We start from the raw sequence: 17,939 nt of genomic DNA on the forward strand, positions 1-17,939 counted from the left end.
TGAAAGGTCGGATGATGATGATGATGAAAGGTCTGATGATGATGATGATGATGAAAGGTCTGATGATGATGATGATGATGAAAGGTCTGATGATGATGATGATGAAAGGTCTGATGATGATGATGATGAAAGGTCTGATGAAAGGTCTGATGATGATGATGATGATGATGATGATGAAAGGTCTGATGATGATGATGATGATGATGATGATGATGAAAGGTCTGATGATGATGATGAAAGGTCTGATGATGATGATGATGAAATGTCTGATGATGATGATGATGAAAGGTCTGATGATGATGATGACGAGTCTGATGATGATGATGAAAGGTCTGATGATGATGATGATGATGATGATGGTGATGATGATGATGATGGTGATGATGGTGATGATGGTGATGGTGGAGGTGATGCCTCTTTCTTTGGGGTGGGAATTATGTTGCATTGACTGCCAGTGTCTTGGAACAGCTTCCTCTCTATTGGAGTCCCTGAAAAGAGATTTCCAAATATGAATTATGATATGAAAAACCAATCATCAAACCATACCAGTAATATTTTTGCAAAAAATGGTTGGAGTTCGCGTGTCTCTTGGTTGGAGTTTGTTACCTGACCTGGCCTCCTGTCCTGTTGTCTGCGGAGGCCCACTCCCACCTGTTGAGTGCGGCTGTGCTTGGGTGGTTTCCCCCCGACGAAGACGTCGCAAGGAGACGGAGCGGCTCCACCGGCTGCTGCCTGCTTCCACCTGTCTGGTGTCTGTGGTCTGCAGAGGCCTGCTCCCACCTGTGGAGTGCGGCTGTGCGGAGAAGGATTTTTGCCCCGAGGACGTCGCGGAGAGACGGAGTGGCTCCACGCTTCGGGCTGGGGCCTGCCTGCTCCCGTCGGGCGTGTGCTGCTGTGCGGAGGAGGATTCGCCACAGCTGGGGCTTGCTTTCCACCTTTCCTAGCTGCGGTGTGGCTGAGGAGGAGGAGGGTTCTTGCCCGGGGAACATCGGAGAATGGCACATGTCATGTTTCTGCTAGTGATTCTAGAGAAGATGACGGTGTATGTGTGTCGTTTAAGAGGAAAAGATGCCTGGTTTTGTTGTTGTTATTACTGTCAGGAAATGTACAACCTAACCCTGGTCCGCCCAGTAGTAGTTCAACCCGGAGAGACGTGATGTATGGAATACATATTTATTGTTACACGTCATATGAATGAAATGATTGCCATGATAATACAACAGGAGAATGGAATGGTGTTTGGCGATTAGGCCCCGGTTTGCAGGATAATCATTCAGGAGGGAAAGAACCGCTCCGATGAAATCCCCGGGGTCTAGACACTGGTGGTGGAGATAAGTAGGTGGAACTGGTCTGAAGGAGGAAGGTTTTAGCTTTGTCCTGGAGGAGGCGAGAGGGGTGGAGGAGGGTTGCGTGTGGTCACCTGAAATGACAACTGACAGGAAGGAAGAGTAGGCATTTAAGGAATTTAACGTGTGCAGCAATTGGCTGCTGAGGGGTGACGCCCACGCATTTAATGAGGGGGGGAGAGAGCAATAGAGTGACGTGTAAGTGACTCATTGTTAGGTCTTCCTTATTGAACTTGCGCTAAAGCTTTCATTTCAACCCGGAGAGACGTGATGTATGGAATACATATTTATTGTTACACGTCATATGAATGAAATGATTGCCATGATAATACAACAGGAGAATGGAATGGTGTTTGGCGATTCGGCCCCGGTTTGCAGGATAATCATTCAGGAGGGAAAGAACCGCTCCGATGAAATCCCCAAAACCAGTGAAGTATAGAATACTGAGATGAACTGAGTTTCTTACCTTGTAGGGTGACTGTGGTGATCTGGGGATGAAATAATAGATTAACATATGTATGCGGCAGGAGGCCGGAATCACTGCCGGAGCTTACGGGTCATGCTGAGACTCTGACGGCCGAAATCAGTGCCGGTCTTATCTGAAAACGACCTGAGGGTCGCCTGCCTAACAGAGACCGAAGTCTACGGTGGCCCACAGTCCACGAGACCGAAGTCTACGGGGACCCACAGTCCACGAGACCGAAGTCTACGGGGACCCACAGTCCACAAGACCGAAGTCTACGGGGACCCGCAGTCCACAAGACCGAAGTCTACGGGGACACACGGTCCACACCTGACGTCGCAGGGTATGCATTTTACACAGACACATTTGAGCACGGGCCTGGGATTAGATACCTGCGTGCAGGAGAATATAGCCCGTGACATGTATGCAGCGTGAGACGAGACATTATTTTCTGTGGGCGGGGCCCGCGGACTAGGACAGGAATGCAGTTTGAAATCCGGTAACATAATGAGACATGTATACGTGTAAACGTGTTATGAACCACCACCAGTTATATGCATAAATACCATAGTTAGGGTCTGAGAGATCTTTGGGAAGCCAGTACGGTGCTGATGTCCGGGCGAATGTAGGTTGTGAAGGCAGAGGAGGACCACCGTCCTAGTTGTTGTAGGGATGAGGTAGAGAGACCTTGATTAGCAGCAGAGGTGGCTGCACCTATCCTGAAGGAATGTCCCGAGTATGATATAGGTGATAGGCCAGATTTAATGAGAACTTGCTTGAGGTAGAAATTGGCGGGGGCCATGACCCTGCGAACCACTCTCCCTGGAAGAAACCCCCAAAACCCACGGATGGGGCGGCATCCGTGAAAAACCTCATTGAGTCAGAGGAACACGCGAGGTCATCGTAAAAGAAAGTAACTCCGTTCCAGTGGGCGAGCAGGAGGGACCAGAAACGTAGGTCTGAGCGGCAGCCTTCGTCTAAGAAAACGCAGTCATGGAGGTTGTCGACCGCCGATGCTGCGTCCAGGAGGCGGGAGATGAACGAGCGCCCCTGGGGGGTGACGCGCATGGCGAAGTTGAGGTGTCCGAGAAGGGAGAGCAACTGTTGTTTTGTGATAACTTGTTGCTCACAGTAGGACTTGGTGATGTCCCGGATGCGCTGCAATTTGTCGGAGGGGAGAGACGCCTTCATGTCTATGGAGTCGAGGATGATGCCTAAGAACTCTAAGCGTGTGTCGGGACCTAACGTTTTCTCTTTGGAGAGAGGGACGCCTAACTCCTGATTCCTGAAAGCAATGTTTAAGCTTGGCCAGTGAGATCCCTGAGCTGTCCTGTGGCGGGTCTATGAGGAGGAAGTCGTCCAGTAGGTGAAGGACGGAGGGGATTCTGACGATGTTCAGCAGGATCCAGTAGAGCACTTCCGAGAAGGAATTGAAAATGCAGGGGCTGCTTCTGCACCTGAAGGTCAGGCGAACGGCGAAATAGAGTTTGGACTCCCACTCAGGGGCGGATCTAGAAAAATATTCATGGGGTGGCAAGAGGGTGGCAGGAGATTTTGAGGGGTGGCAGAAGTATATGCTGATTTAATCGCAGTCATATCAATCAATGTTAACAATCAATGTTAGACCCCCACAAAGAGGTTAAGGATGGCAGCTTCCTCATACGTTGCACTCGGAGAGAAATAGTTGAGACAGAGACGATGAACTGTTAAGTCCTTAGGCATGGTTTATTTTACTCTGCACTGCAGGTGCATCCTTTCCCTCAGCCGAGCTAACTTAGAATAACAACACCTATTGCCTCACAGTGGTACAATAATAACATGACATCCCTTTTACATCCCTTTGTGAGCTTGAGTACAGAATATATATATATATATATATTTAACAACTGAGGACAAATGTACACATTTCCCTTAACACAAGTTTATCAAGTTAACAGTTTTCTATGCTCATCGAGTCATTCGTGAGCAGAGCATCAAGTTGGCTATAACAGCTGAATGCGGCGATTTCCATGTTGTTCAGCAAAACGCCTCACAAACTTATTGAGATCCAAAGCTTTACTGCGTTTGGATTCAATGCTGAGTACAGCCAAACTTCTGTCATTGTAGACAGCCAAACTTCTGTCATTGTAGACCTCAAATAACTCTTAATGATCCTAAGAGTTGAAAAACTTCTTTCACAGGATGCACTGCTCACCGGTAAAACTACTGCTATTTTACACAATCTGGACAACTCGTAAAAAACATCCTTGTATGGGTCAAAATTGAGCAAACTCCATCAGAGTGGTAGGACTCCCATTTTCCTTATTCTTTCTTTCTAGTACTCTCCTCGTCTGATGTAATTCGTGTTTAAGATCCTCAATATTAGAATCATAGGCATTAGCCAATAAAAGAATAGCCTCCTCACTCAAAAAAGTAGCACTGATGGATTTAGTGCCTGGATACCTTGCTTTATGTTGCAATTTGTGTGAGAAAAGCGTCTTTCTATTTCTCCAATCATGTTATCCATAACTGGATAGTACACATTGACGCAAAAAGAGTGTTTGCCATCTGGAACTACATGCTGTCCCAAAGTGGAAGGGATGACACTATCTTGAAGGGTCCTTGTGTCTGTCTTGACCTCTTGGCTTTCGCTGAGTTGTTTCAATGCTACTTCTTTCACATAAAACAAGTGCTTCACTCCACACTTCATCAAAGGAGGCTTCACTGCGATATTGTACCAGTGTCACTTTAAGTGCTTCAACTAGTTCCACGGCCTTAGCCAAGTCCAATATTTTGGACTGGAGCATATCTGACAAAAATTTAGAGTCACTCAAGACCTTTCGGAACAGTACAAGGCATCCAACAAAATTCAGATCAATCTGAACCAATATCCCCCTGGCTTCAACAGCTCTATGTGGATGGTTCTCAGAGGAAATCTCTTCAAGCAGCTGTACTATTGCAGGTTCCATAACATTGCGACATGCTACATGTCTGCAGGCCCAACGTGTATCACTAAGCCTTTGGAGTTCCCTTGGTGCACCGTCAAACATCTCCCGCTGCACTTCCAGCCATTTGTTGTGTACATAAGACCCAGATATGAACACAAAACAATCATTCCATCAATGAGAAGAAGTTTCCCACATCTGTTACACTTTTGACAGAGTCTACTATGACTAAGTTTAGGCAGTGTGCACTGCAATGCACATAGAAAGCATTTTTGGCTACTTCTTTTATTTTCGCTTGAACACCAGCATGTGCCCCGCTCATCACTGCAGCGCCATCGTAGCCCTGACCGACAAGGTTTTCTTTATACTCCAGCCCATGTTTCTCAAGAAAACAAATAATCTTACCACTTAACGCAGCAGCATCCAGGCCTTCTGCCACATCAAACTCCAGAAAGCTCTCGTGAACAACACCATTGTAATAGTATCTCAGAACAAATGAAATTTGCTCTTTTTTCTGAAGATCTTTAGTTTTGTCTACAATAACTGCAAACTGCCTGCTCTTTTTAACCTCTTGAATTATTTCTTCCTTAACCATTGCAGCCAAACATTCCAGTATCTCGTTTTGGATAGTTTTACTGGTGTATGTTGCATTTTTAGTTTAGTTTCTTGTTTTCTCCCCATGCAAACATTGTATTTACATGGCTTTCAGATCGGGCATGAGAACAGAAACCACTGTCTTTCATTGTGGCCTTTTTCCAGTTACGATACCCGTCAATTGAGGTGAAAACGGTCTTGGGGGCATCAGGTAAAGAGAAATGTCTACAGGGGAAACAATACGCTGAATCATTGGACTGTGAGTACTCAAGCCATGAATGAGTTTTGTACCAGTCCGTTCTGAAGCTTCTTCTGGCTCCTCCCTGAAGGGTCTTGGGGAAACTCTCCCGTGTCGGCTGAGCTGGCTCCCCACACCTGGACTTGGATATGTCTAGAAAATGGGAGTAAAACATATTCAAACTGTAATAGAGCTTAACTGATTACACATTATAATCAACTAATTATAACACAGTTTGGAGCCGTCATTTATTCAATATGTGTTTAACCTACTGGCTGTGTTAATGCGTGCAGCACAACATTTTGGCCTGGGTGTGTATTGTTTTGGGTAATTTTTGAATTTCAACCTCAGCTGCTATAATAGGTCTAAAATACATTGTACACAAAATACTCACAATCTACCCTTTTCCTCATACTCAAAACTATCTAAGGAAAGCAAACATAATTTTTTTGAATTAATAATATATTTATTAGACTGAGGCTAGCCCTGTCTCTTAAATAAACTGTTTTGCAAAATGTCCTTTTGTGTGATTTTTGCATCTTATTCAGATGCATTATACTTTGTATTAACAATGTTCATACCATGTGGACCAACTCGACTGGCCGTTGGTTGCAAGGGCTTAGGAATATTCCTTTCCCCCTCACTGTCTGAGCTCTGCATGCCGTCTTGTTGTCTCTCGCTCTCTCCCTCTTGCACCTTGTCTATGTGATCCTCTCCCTCTTCCGTCTCTTCTTCTCTGTTGTGTTCTCCTTCCTCCTCCTGTCCCTGTTCATCTTTGCCTTCTATCTCATCACTGACACTTTCCTGTTGCTGTTCTTCATCTCCTTCCACCTCCTCATGTCCCTGGTCATTTACCTTGTCACTTCCCTGTTGCTCAGCCTCACTTTCTATCCTTTTTGGTGAGAAAAAACTTGCAATGCCACGTTTCCTCTTCATTTCTATAAGATTCAAAGTCCATTTATTACGTTATTTTCTTTTATATTACCAGTAATCATTATTAATAATGGTGTTCAAATTAAAATGCTGTTTGAGCAAATGCTTGTTGTTTTCCCACTTACTGTGTGCTTCAAACTCTAGCTTGTGGCCCAATCTTTGCTTGCAATCCAAACAGATTCCTGAAATAAGATTAAAAGTTATTATTGAAGAGCAGAATCGTTTAGCCTTGATCAGGTCGTACATCTTGCTAAATGATTGATAATATAAAAATATTTCATGCATGACATTTTTTTAAACAAAAACCTAGCTAACGTTCTACGCACACTGTACAGTAAGTAAAGAGTTACTGATAATAACGTTACTCAACCGGATTTGTATTGTTTCGATATCAGCATTAACGTTATGATTCACATGGACATATCTAACTTCTCTCTTTTCTGTAACTGGAAAACATTAGCTTTGTTCTACACTTATTTCACAGGAGACGTAGTTGATCAGTCTTACCTCATTCCTTCCGTCTACTTCACCGAATGCTTCTCTATTTGTTCTGTCCCGTTCAAAATTAAATCGCCGCCAATCACATTTCAGCTCGCGCCAGGGAGGGGGGTAACTGGCTCGCGTCTTGTGGTGCATTCACTTGCACTCGGACATTAGAGATGTTTTCTCATAAATGTCCGATGAGCCACAACTTTTATTTCAAAACAAAGCTGCCAACTGGGGTGGCAGCTGGGGTGGCAAGGATGTGTTTTAGGGTGGCAGCTGCCACCCCATGCCACCCCGGTAGATCCGCCCCTGCTCCCACTTAATACCAAACAAATTCCACTGAGACGGATGAATGGGGATGATTTTGAAGGCATCGGTAATGACCGCTTTGGAGAGCCAAGCTCCGTGCCCTGTGAACTTGATCATCTTTATTGCATTATCCACTGAGGCATAGTGAAGGGAAAACTGATCTGGAGGGATGATACTATTGACGCTGCAGAATGGGCCGGAGCGGGGAGCGGACAGATCGAAAATCAGCATGAGATAGCAGATTGGCCGCCGGTGGCCATCACGAGCAGCTCAATGTCCATCACTGACCAATCCAGGCGGATATTGCTATGTGCTAGGTGGAGCGCTGCTTTGCTTGAAAAGCTTTTGTGGTACTGATAGAAGACAGATCTCCCGTATCTAATGTTAATGTCGCCGATAATGGCTATGTACGCATCTAATTCTACTCTTCTCTCAGGGTAGACGGAGCAGAGAACGTCACGGAAGATGCCGAAGGCGACCATAAATTGCCCTAAGCTGATATCTCTGATAAGCCTGGGGTCTGCGGCCTTAAAGACGGCGGTGATATTTCCTCCTGTGGCGATGGCTTTATCGCACTCCGGGGAGGGCAGAATAAGCATGCCCGGTGCAGTGGGAGGGCCAGGGAGGGCCAGGCCCTCCCATTTGACATTCCTGCCCTCCCCGAATAAACACGTTTTTTAATTATTTATACAAATTAAAAAATATATTTATTTTATTTTTTTAATTATAAATAAACTGTGAACTTTTATGCTACGATGTATGTGATGTCAGAACTAAAAAAAAATCGCAGGCGCCAGGCTACGTCAAATATAAATGCATGTGTCTGTTGTGATTTGTGATTCGTCCCCATTTAGACCAATCACAGCGTCACACTCTGCCGCCTATTCTGGATTTGTTTATTGTGCATTCTGTAGACTCCCCTTTCTGTTTGAATTACAAAATGGACATAAAAAATTGGCTTAAAAGGTCTAAGAATTTATTTAAAACGAAATAGCGATGAAAGAACTGCAGCCGATGGTGCTGCTGGCGACCCTGCACCTGCCGTTGCAGCAGCACGCCTTAATGTCACAAGCTTGACCTCGGCAAACCCCGGGCTGAGTTAGCGATGATCTGGGGTTAATAAACCCAAGCAGGGTGAAGCTGGATCGTTATCCAGGGAGATGTTTTCAGGAAAGAACCGCACTTTTGCCGGTCTGTGAAGATTCGTTAAAAGCAGACGCAGCCTTGTCTCTTCATCTGATCGCGGTTTTACTGTCAAAGGTTTTTGCGACTGGAAACACGCATTTACAGACTGATAAAGGGACTGCTAAGGCATGCCGCATCAAAAGAACACATTTCATGTGAGAGTGTGTGGAGAGAGAGACAGATACGCGAGGAAAACAAATAAGGAATTAGAACTTGGTGCAGATCAGCTGCACGGAGCCGTTATACTTGTCAGCTGTCGTTGATATTATAGCTTTGTTTAGCTGTCAACCAACTCCCTCCTCAGAGGGTGACTCGATTCACTCCACAGCATGTCCGAGTGCAGTGCATCGGAACATAAACCATGCCCAAGGCGGGCTAAACAGCTCATCGACTCCGTCTCTACTATTTTCTCTCCGAGTGCAGCGATGAGGAAGCTGCCATCCTAACCAGTGTGCCTTGCTCGTGATTTACCAGTGTCTGTGCTGCCACGCACACAATGTTTCAAAGTGGTTTCTACGTTGCCCTTTATTTGTGTATGTTTCGATCAGTGTGCGTCTTTGCGCAATGCCGTTGGCCTTGCCTGTTTGATATTATATTGTGCCGCAGGCCCCGCAGCACGTGACGGTTTTGTGGGCCCTCCCATGAAAATTCATAGGCCCTCCCTTTAGATTGTTCTGGCGGCCAGGGGTCTGAGAATAAGCTAAGCAGATTTAACATCCTTCCCTTCAAGAATTTTCGACCTAAGCCGTGAGGAGATGTTGGCGGCTTGGGAAATAAAAGGCCTACCTGAAGGGGGGGCTGGGAGGGCCGAAGCCAGAGAATAAGGGGGGAGCTACTGCTGGAATGCGTGGAACACCCTGACCCCGGCAACCCCGGCGGGACTGAGGCAGAAAGCGCTGCTCTGAGTGCAACGGAAGTTGAAGCTCCTGTGACGGAGTCTTCCAAGGCCTGGAGGCGAGCATCGATAGCTATCATGGAGCTAGCCAGGGATTGCAGGGAGCCTGCCACGCTACTCTCCATAAGGGGCGTGTAGTGCCACTCCCGGCCTGGCGAGCCTGGGAAGGGGTGTATTTTGGAGGCGGACGGGATCCTGGAGGGCTCGACTTCCTGCCCTTTTTACCTCCGCGGCTGCGGCCCGCTTCCTAGCCCTGGTCTCTCTGGGGAGCTGACTGGAGCTGCTGCCCCGGGACTGGGGAGCTACGCTGGAGACCTGGACTGAGAGCTCTCGGAGCTGAGAGAGAGTGAGGCCTGGGGCTGTGGGAATGCCCTGCTGCAGGAGCGGGCGCATGAGGAAGTCTGCCTCTTGTTGATAAGCCGCTTTGGGGAGCCGAACCGGGATCGAAGACTTCAGAGAAGGTTCGTGTTCCAAATTGTCCGACTTGGACATCTTGAGCTAATGTCTCTTACGGTTTTTCTCACGCGGAGGAGTATTGTAGTACTACCACGGTCCGTGTGGTCAACTGAAATGACAACTGACAGGAAGGAAGAGCAGGCATTTAAGGAATTTAACGTGTGCAGCAATTGGCTGCTGAGGGTGACGCCCACGCATTTAATGAGGGGGGAGAGAGCAATAGAGTGACGTGTAAGTGACTCATTGTTAGGTCTTCCTTATTGAACTTGCGCTAAAGCTTTCATTAGTCAGATCGCTACTCCTGCTGATTTTAAGCTAGGTCTGGGTTGGGTTTCATCCACTTGAATGTGCGCAGTCTGTTAGGTTAACTAGATTTGTCCGCATTTGGGCGAGCTTGACTGACACTGACGTCATTGTTTTATCAGAAACAGGCTAAACAAATCTATTTTGGCCTCTGACATTGCCTTAAATGGTTATAGTTAATGGTATCGTTCCGACCCGGCCTAATAAAGGTGGTGGCGTTGCCATTTATGTTAAGAATAAGTTCAGTGTAACCACATTAGTTTCCAAATCGATCAGTAAGCAATTTGAATTTTTAGCCATAAATATAGAAGTGGCAAAGGGTCAACAGGTCATGGTAGTGAGTTGTTACAGACCCCCCTCAGCTGTCAAAGACTCCTCGTCTTCACTAGCTAATCTTTTATCACAACTAGACTACAAGGAAATAGTGCTACTTGGAGATTTTAACTGGGACTGGTTAACTGCAGTGTCAGAGGATTTTAAAAACCTTTGTATCTCTTTAAATGTTACTCAGATTGTTGAAAGTCCTACTCGCCCTAACATTAAGTCCCCTAATAAATCCTCCGTAATTGATCTCATTCTAACTAATGTTCCCCATAAATATTCCTCTGTGGGAGTATTTGCAAATGATCTGAGTGATCACTGTGTGTAGCCACAATTAGGGACACTAAGGTCCAACAGGTAAACCTTGCATTACTTATGCATTACGAGGACAAAAAAAAACATTTTGTGGAACGGGTTTTGTGCATGATCTGTTTGATTTTGATGTGGGGGTAAAATCGGGATCTGTGTGCTGATGTAGAAACCCGCATGGTCGTATTTTTTAACTTGGTTTATGGAGATCATTGATAGACATGCACCCCTGCGTAATTTAGAGTAAAGGGACGAGACAATCCTTGGTTTTCTGCTGAACTGTCTTTTCTCCTTCATGAGAGAAACAAGGCCTGGGCAAAGCTAGGCAAATCAGGCTCAGAGGTAGAATGGCTGCGTTTTAGGCAGCTAAGGAATAGCTTCACTTCACATGTCAAAAGTGCTAAATCAAAGTACTATTTGTCAGTAACCACAAAGAATCTGAATAATCCTGGAAAATGTTGGAAAGCCATTACATCGTTATCCACCAGCGATATCCGTAATGAGCTACCTCCGTGCCTTACCACAGCATCTGGCACTATATCGGACAGGGCTACTATGCTAAATTGCTTTGAATGAGCATTTTGTGTCCTGTGGCTCTCTGTTTTGATTCTGTCACTAACTCTGCTTCTGTGAACACCACAGTCGGTGACTCTGAAAAATGTGTGTTGGAAAACCCTTTTAGTTTTACCCCTTTTACTGTTGATGTTGTTCGTGAAGCTTTAACCAAGTTAGATCCTAAGAAACCGGCCGGCCCGGACAACGTAGAACCTTTCTTTTTAAAGATAGCTGGCAGATTGTATTGCTCCAACCTCTCACTACTCTTTTTAACCTCTCCCTCAGCACTAACACAATTCCAAATTGTGGAAGTCAGCGTATGTCCTGCCTTTGCTAAAAGGAGGGGAGGCCACCTTATTAAATAACTATAGGCCAATCTCTAAGTTGTCAGTTCTGGCTAAGGTTCTTGAACGCTTAGTGACGTGAACAGGTTAAAGGTGTTTTTATGTACAAATGACATCCTGTCTAAACATCAGTCAGGCTTCAGAAAGCAACATAGCACCATCACTGCCACAATGAAAGTGGTGAATGATGTGGCGAGTATTTTAGATAATAAGCAGAGTTATGCAGCTCTATTTATTGACCTTTTCAAAAGCGTTTGACACCGTCGATCATCACATTTTAAAGCAGAGGCTAGCCAGTATAGGCATGTCCAGCCATGCAGTGGGGAGGTTTGTAAACTACCTCTCTGAAAGGTCCCAATTGTGTTCATTTTGATGGGCTGTCTCTGAGTGGTTGAACATTACAAATGGTGTTCCCCAAGGTTCTGTTTTAGGTCCACTTTTATTCCCTATCTACATCAACAGTTTAGGTGAAAATGTGGATGAAGCTACTTTACATGTTTATGCGGGATGATACTGTGACGACCCCTCCCCCCTTCTGCCTGGCTGTGCTCCCTGCCTTGCTGTCCTGGCAGGTACTGGGAGTGTCGTCCTGTTTGTGCCCGCCCATCTAGAGGCGGAGCCACAAGAAGGTATAAAGGTTGCCCAGCTGCAAGGATCACTCTCTGATTCAGATCCTGGCATGCTGCAGCAACCTCAGCCTACAGCCTGTGTTAGGTTTGATGCACCCTCCAACATGCTACAACACCCTTCCACACACCCACACACTGCTCACACTACTGACAGTCTGATTCGTAGTGATGGCAAAATGAAGCTTTGAATGAAGCGTCGAACCACTTGGACAATTGTGTCGGAAATAGGTTCATTTCTCGAAGCTTCAGTTACAGCGACCTCTCCTGGCGAAGTGCAAGGCTGCAGTGGGTTTAACGTATCTTTGCCTTGAAAAATATTCAATGCACACACACACAAAGACTGAATATCATGTTCTATTTGCAATTAAAGATTGATAATTGTGTGTATTGGGTTATTGAGAAGAGACTAGAGAGTGCTAGACATGTTTTTGGGCGGAGAGAGGGCCTTTTATCAGTTATTAAAGTTGAAAAGCAATGATTAAAATACGTCCATTCCAGGATTTGAACCAGCTGCGCGGAGGACATCGCCGCATTCGGGCCGCCGGCTCTATCCACTGGACTATCTATTCCTTGAAATATTTAACTGTTTTCATATTACTGATAATTGTCTTTTTGTTCACAACTTCTCCACATTTCGAAGTGTTTCCCGAGCCAGAGCGACCTATCTTACTTCCTGGCTTGCTCTATAATGATATCAATGCAATAACAACAACTCAACAGCAACAACGCAAACTACGACAACAACCCACACATTGTGCATTGTTTAGAGCGGTCATAAAGTGTTGAAGCACTCAAGTTTGAAACTGTTTCAACCTGTCAGAATCGAGACGAGGGCAGTGCATTGAATCGCGTGAATGGACCGTGAACCAGTCAAGTGATTCATTCAGGAAATGAAGCAGTTGCTGCTTCGGACGTCACATGTCACGTGATTTGAAGCAGTTGCTGCTTCGGACGTCATATGTCACGTGATTTGAAGCAAGCTTCGAAGCACTGCTTCTATGGAATAGGAAGTCCAGGGTTGAAGCTCCGTTCGAAGCTTCAGTGTCAAACTGCCATCACTACTGATTCGTACATACACTATTCATCAGAGGTGTTTTTCTATAACCTGTTAAATAAACAGATATTTGGCATATAACTCTGTGTGGCCTCCCTATTTGTTCCAGCCTTGTTGCAGGTTGTAACAATACCGTGATGTACTGTGCAGGTCCCTCCATTAAGGAGGCTGGTGTTAAATTACAGACTGTTTTTAACATTATTCAGACTCAGCTCTCTGAACTAACGCTTCTTTTAAATGTTGAGAAAACCAAGGTAATGCTCTTTTCTAAAGCTAAAAAGACACCAGAGCCTGTTTTAGATATTGTTACTATGCAAGGACAAGTACTTGAAGTGGTTACCTGTTAGAAATACCTTGGTATCTGGCTTGATGACTGTCTCACTTTTAAACTTCATGTCAATAACCTGCTTAAAAAACTGAGGGTTAGGCTAGGTTTCTTCTACAGGAACAAGTCCCGTTTCTCGCTTGAGGCCAGGAAAAGGCTCTGTGACCTTTTGACCTGTGCTGGCTATGGTGATCTGATGTATATGAATGCACCTGCCAATTGCCTGGTCAAGTTAGATGCTGCGTATCACAGTGCCACTGAGATTTGTGACAACTGTAAAGCATTAACCCATCACTGTACCCTGTATGCAAGGGCTGGTTTGCTTTCACTAACTGTACAGAGGCTCAGTCACTGGTACATTTTTATATACAAGCCATGTTAGGGAAACTTCCATCCTACATCTGCTCCCTGATCTCACGGAAAATTGTAAGTGGCTACTGCCTGAGATCGAATGCTGTGGTTTTATTAAATGGGCCAACTGCTAGGACTGTCTTAGGGAAGACAGCTTTTAGATGTGCAGCTCCTCTGTCTTGGAATAGTCTGCAAATTAAATGGAAACTGAGCAATCTGGTGCCACTAAATGTTTTTAAAGCTCGGTTGGATGCTACTCAATCGGAAGCTATTGGTACCTGTTTATGTGGATAATTATGTAAATTATGCTGTATGGTGTCCTTTTGTTGTTCTATTTATGTTTTTATGTTTCATGTGGAACTACTTGAGCAGGTCTCCCTTGGAAAAGAGATCAATGATCTCAATGGGATTTATCTGTATAAATAAAGGTTTAAAAAAAAGAAGGTAATAGACAGTCCAGTTTACAGAAATACAAGCATGTGCAAATGATATGGAAGTACTTAGAGTGTGACTTATTTTGGAAAATGATGCCACTTGCATTTTAGGCTTATTTGCCAGGGTCCACGTATATTTGGCCTAATAGTTCAATATACATTTCTCGCCAAACTTGACATGCTGTGATACATGTATATACATGTACGATTTTATGAGATGGAAACGTTGTTATTGAATTATGTTATCATCTACATACCCCCTCCCTCCCAAAAACCATTATTTTGACTCGGTAATTTAATACATAAATCCTATGCATTGCCAAATTCATCTTCCTTTGATTTATAAACTTGATATGCTTTGTACTATATATGTATATGCATAATTGGATTACACTGGTGAGTGGTCCCTCCATTATAAGACCTTACCCGCACCAAGAAAATCATATAATGTAGGTGGTATTATAATAGAGGGACAGGAACAGAATGAATATAACTTGGTTCTCGATGAGGCATCATAGCGCAGAGGGATTGTACAATGCAGAGACCACTGGACACACATATGCACTTAATGTTGTAACTGATAATGACTGATAATAATAATAACTGACCTGTTGTCTTTTCTCGCAGCTTAGTTTGAACCCCTTTGCTCCTCTGTGGCTTTTTCTTCTCCTTTACTGGATCAGTTTGGCATGCAGAGGTCATAGTGCCTGGCGTCTCTTGCATGGGATTATCTGATGCATCACTGCATGCAGTTGAAGCATGTGCAGCTAATGCACCATCAGCTGTCAACCGTGGCTTTAGGAGATAATCCAAAACCTACAAGCACAAGGGTGACATTTACATTACAATTATTACATCAGGAATTATTCAAGTTACACGATTGCTAAACTGAATCAAAGTATTTGTTTTTACCTGAGTTTTCTCTCGTTTCTCGAAGTAGGCACTTCTGTGGCGTTGGTGGTGGCAAAGTCTCCGGTGCCTTGACGGATTTGCGACGGCGTGGGAAAGAGAGTAGGCACTGCTGACGGCTTCAGAATCCGTTTTCGCGTTACATCTATCCCACTTCCAACCATCAATATAGGCCTTTCCTCGAAATCATCGGGCAGAAAGTGGGCACTGCATGTAGGTCGTCGGGGGTTCTTCACAGACCATTTGGCCCTCTGTGTTCTGCACGTTTTTTCTCCCATTGTGCGTTGACACTTGACATCTGTGGGAAAGCTATGGATGCTGATGTTTAGTTCGCCATTTGCTGTATTGGAACACCCAGACACAACGCATCGTCGAACCATTCTTACGCATGACAGCACACTTTGTCCGTGTTTGGATCTCTCGCCGCACAGTGAAACATTCCCGCATTGACGTCACTTCCGGCTTCTCCCAAATCCTCAAAATGAGTCGAAGGAATTTCCCCGCGATGTTCGAAATTATTGATATTTATCGGAAACGGTATCGCTTTTTATTTTTTAAACTGACGGTTCGAGATTACTAGTAGCCCAATATTTCATTGCACAACAGTTGTTGGGTGGCTGTCACAGGCTCTTTAATGTACCTTTAATGAACTGTGGGCTAAGCCCCGAATGTTTCAAGGCCAAGAGAAACGCCCCTGATGTGACATTGAAGCAATAGAAAATAAATGACACATTTCTGCTACATTTTCATAACAATACCTAAATGAAATAGAACAGTTAGTATAATTCTATACAAAGAGGTGGGTCCTAGTTGTGTAACAAAGTCATTTCAAGATTTTATATTTATTGGACTACAATTGTGTTATGTAGGTCTCACTTTAAGAATACATGCATGATTCCGCATACAAGGTTTGCCTTAGTCGCTCCATCATCTATTTCTTTCAGTAAAATATTAGTTCTTAAACTTACATTTTTAGTTTGGCAAAAGTGAGCAAATAATACGAAGAAACCTTGTCATGAAAAATTGATCGATAAAGAGAAACCATGAAAAACTGAAGTAATTGGACCGGAAACGCGATTCAGGCTAAAGCGTTTCAGCAACTCGGTCTTTCACGCTGAAATACAGACACAGTTTGAACGGCTTAAATATACAGAACAGTCCTTTTTGCACATTTGTTTTATGTAATAACAAACACACGTTTGTACTCTTATTCTGAAGGTTCACATTCAATAACCGTGTGAACATGGTGCTTTTATTTTGAAGGGTACATTCAGGAAATGGTTGTTGTTATGCTAGCATGGCTGCATAAAGGTTACACAGCTACTGTCACACTAGTTGTATAACAGCGGAAGAAAACGAACGAGTGGGCGACATTAACAGGGTAAGCTGAAGGTTAAGACATAGCTACACAAATTATTATGTAAACTATTTACTAATTCTTCAGTTATATACCACTGTAACGCTGTGACTACATTGGAACAACACATTGTTTTGTAAGGTAATAGTGGAGAAACACTACCGAGTCAGGGCTGTCAGATGACTTAACAGTAACCACCTATACTTTAATATGTTAGCTATTCTGGGACAGTGGGAAATGGCAGGGTTTAATAACAGTCCACCTTTATACACCCTGATATTACTATCGTCCAGTGAAACAGCTTCCAGAGACTTTGAACTGAGCAGCTCAACTATAAAGGTTGCTTTGATTTCCTGGGAAGATAACACTGAATCTACATGGTGTTTTGCAGAGTTGGGAGAAGTACCAGAGTGTAGGAATACTCTGTTAAAAGTACATTTCTTGCATGTTATCCATGTAAAAGTAGAAAAGTATTCTCATCAAAATATAGTGAAAGTAGCGACAGTAAAAGTAGTCGTTGTGCAGATTGGTCCATTTCAGAATAATATATATGATATGTTTTATAATGATTGATCATGAAAGTGTTCTCAAAGCTGGTGAAGGTGCAGCTAGTTTGAATGACTTTGTATACTGCAGGGTAGCTTGTGGATTTACTCCAGGTGGAACTAAAGTCTGATTCAACACTTGATTATATTTCACATCATTCATCCAGATCTGTGAAGTAACTAAAGGTATTAAATACATGTAGTGGAGTAAAAGTACACCATTCACCTATTACCTTTACAAAGTAGCAACAATATTGAAATAATAAAGTAAAGTACCTCAAAATTGTACTTGGGTAAATGTACTTAGTTACCTGACACCACTGAATCTATTTGTTGTTTAAGTTTAGTTTAACTGGAACCTACTACATGTGTACTATGATTCCAGTGGTGGAGAGAAGTACTCAGATGTATTCTTAAGAAAAGTAGCAATACTACATGTTATATGTACTTTGTCCTAATTAAAAAGTCCTGCATTCAAAATCTTACTTTAGTAAAAGTAAAAGAGTATTGCCATAACAATTAAACACTTAAAATACCAAAAATACCGTATTGGCCCTTTTCAGAATTGTATACTGAGTTACTAATATGATTATTCATGTATTTTCATCACAACTGGTAAAGGTAGAGCTCATTTTGAGTGACGTATGAGCTAATTAATGAAGTTCTTGATAAAC

Source organism: Gymnodraco acuticeps, unplaced genomic scaffold, assembly GCF_902827175.1.
Source record: "Gymnodraco acuticeps unplaced genomic scaffold, fGymAcu1.1, whole genome shotgun sequence".
NCBI lineage: Eukaryota > Metazoa > Chordata > Actinopteri > Perciformes > Bathydraconidae > Gymnodraco > Gymnodraco acuticeps.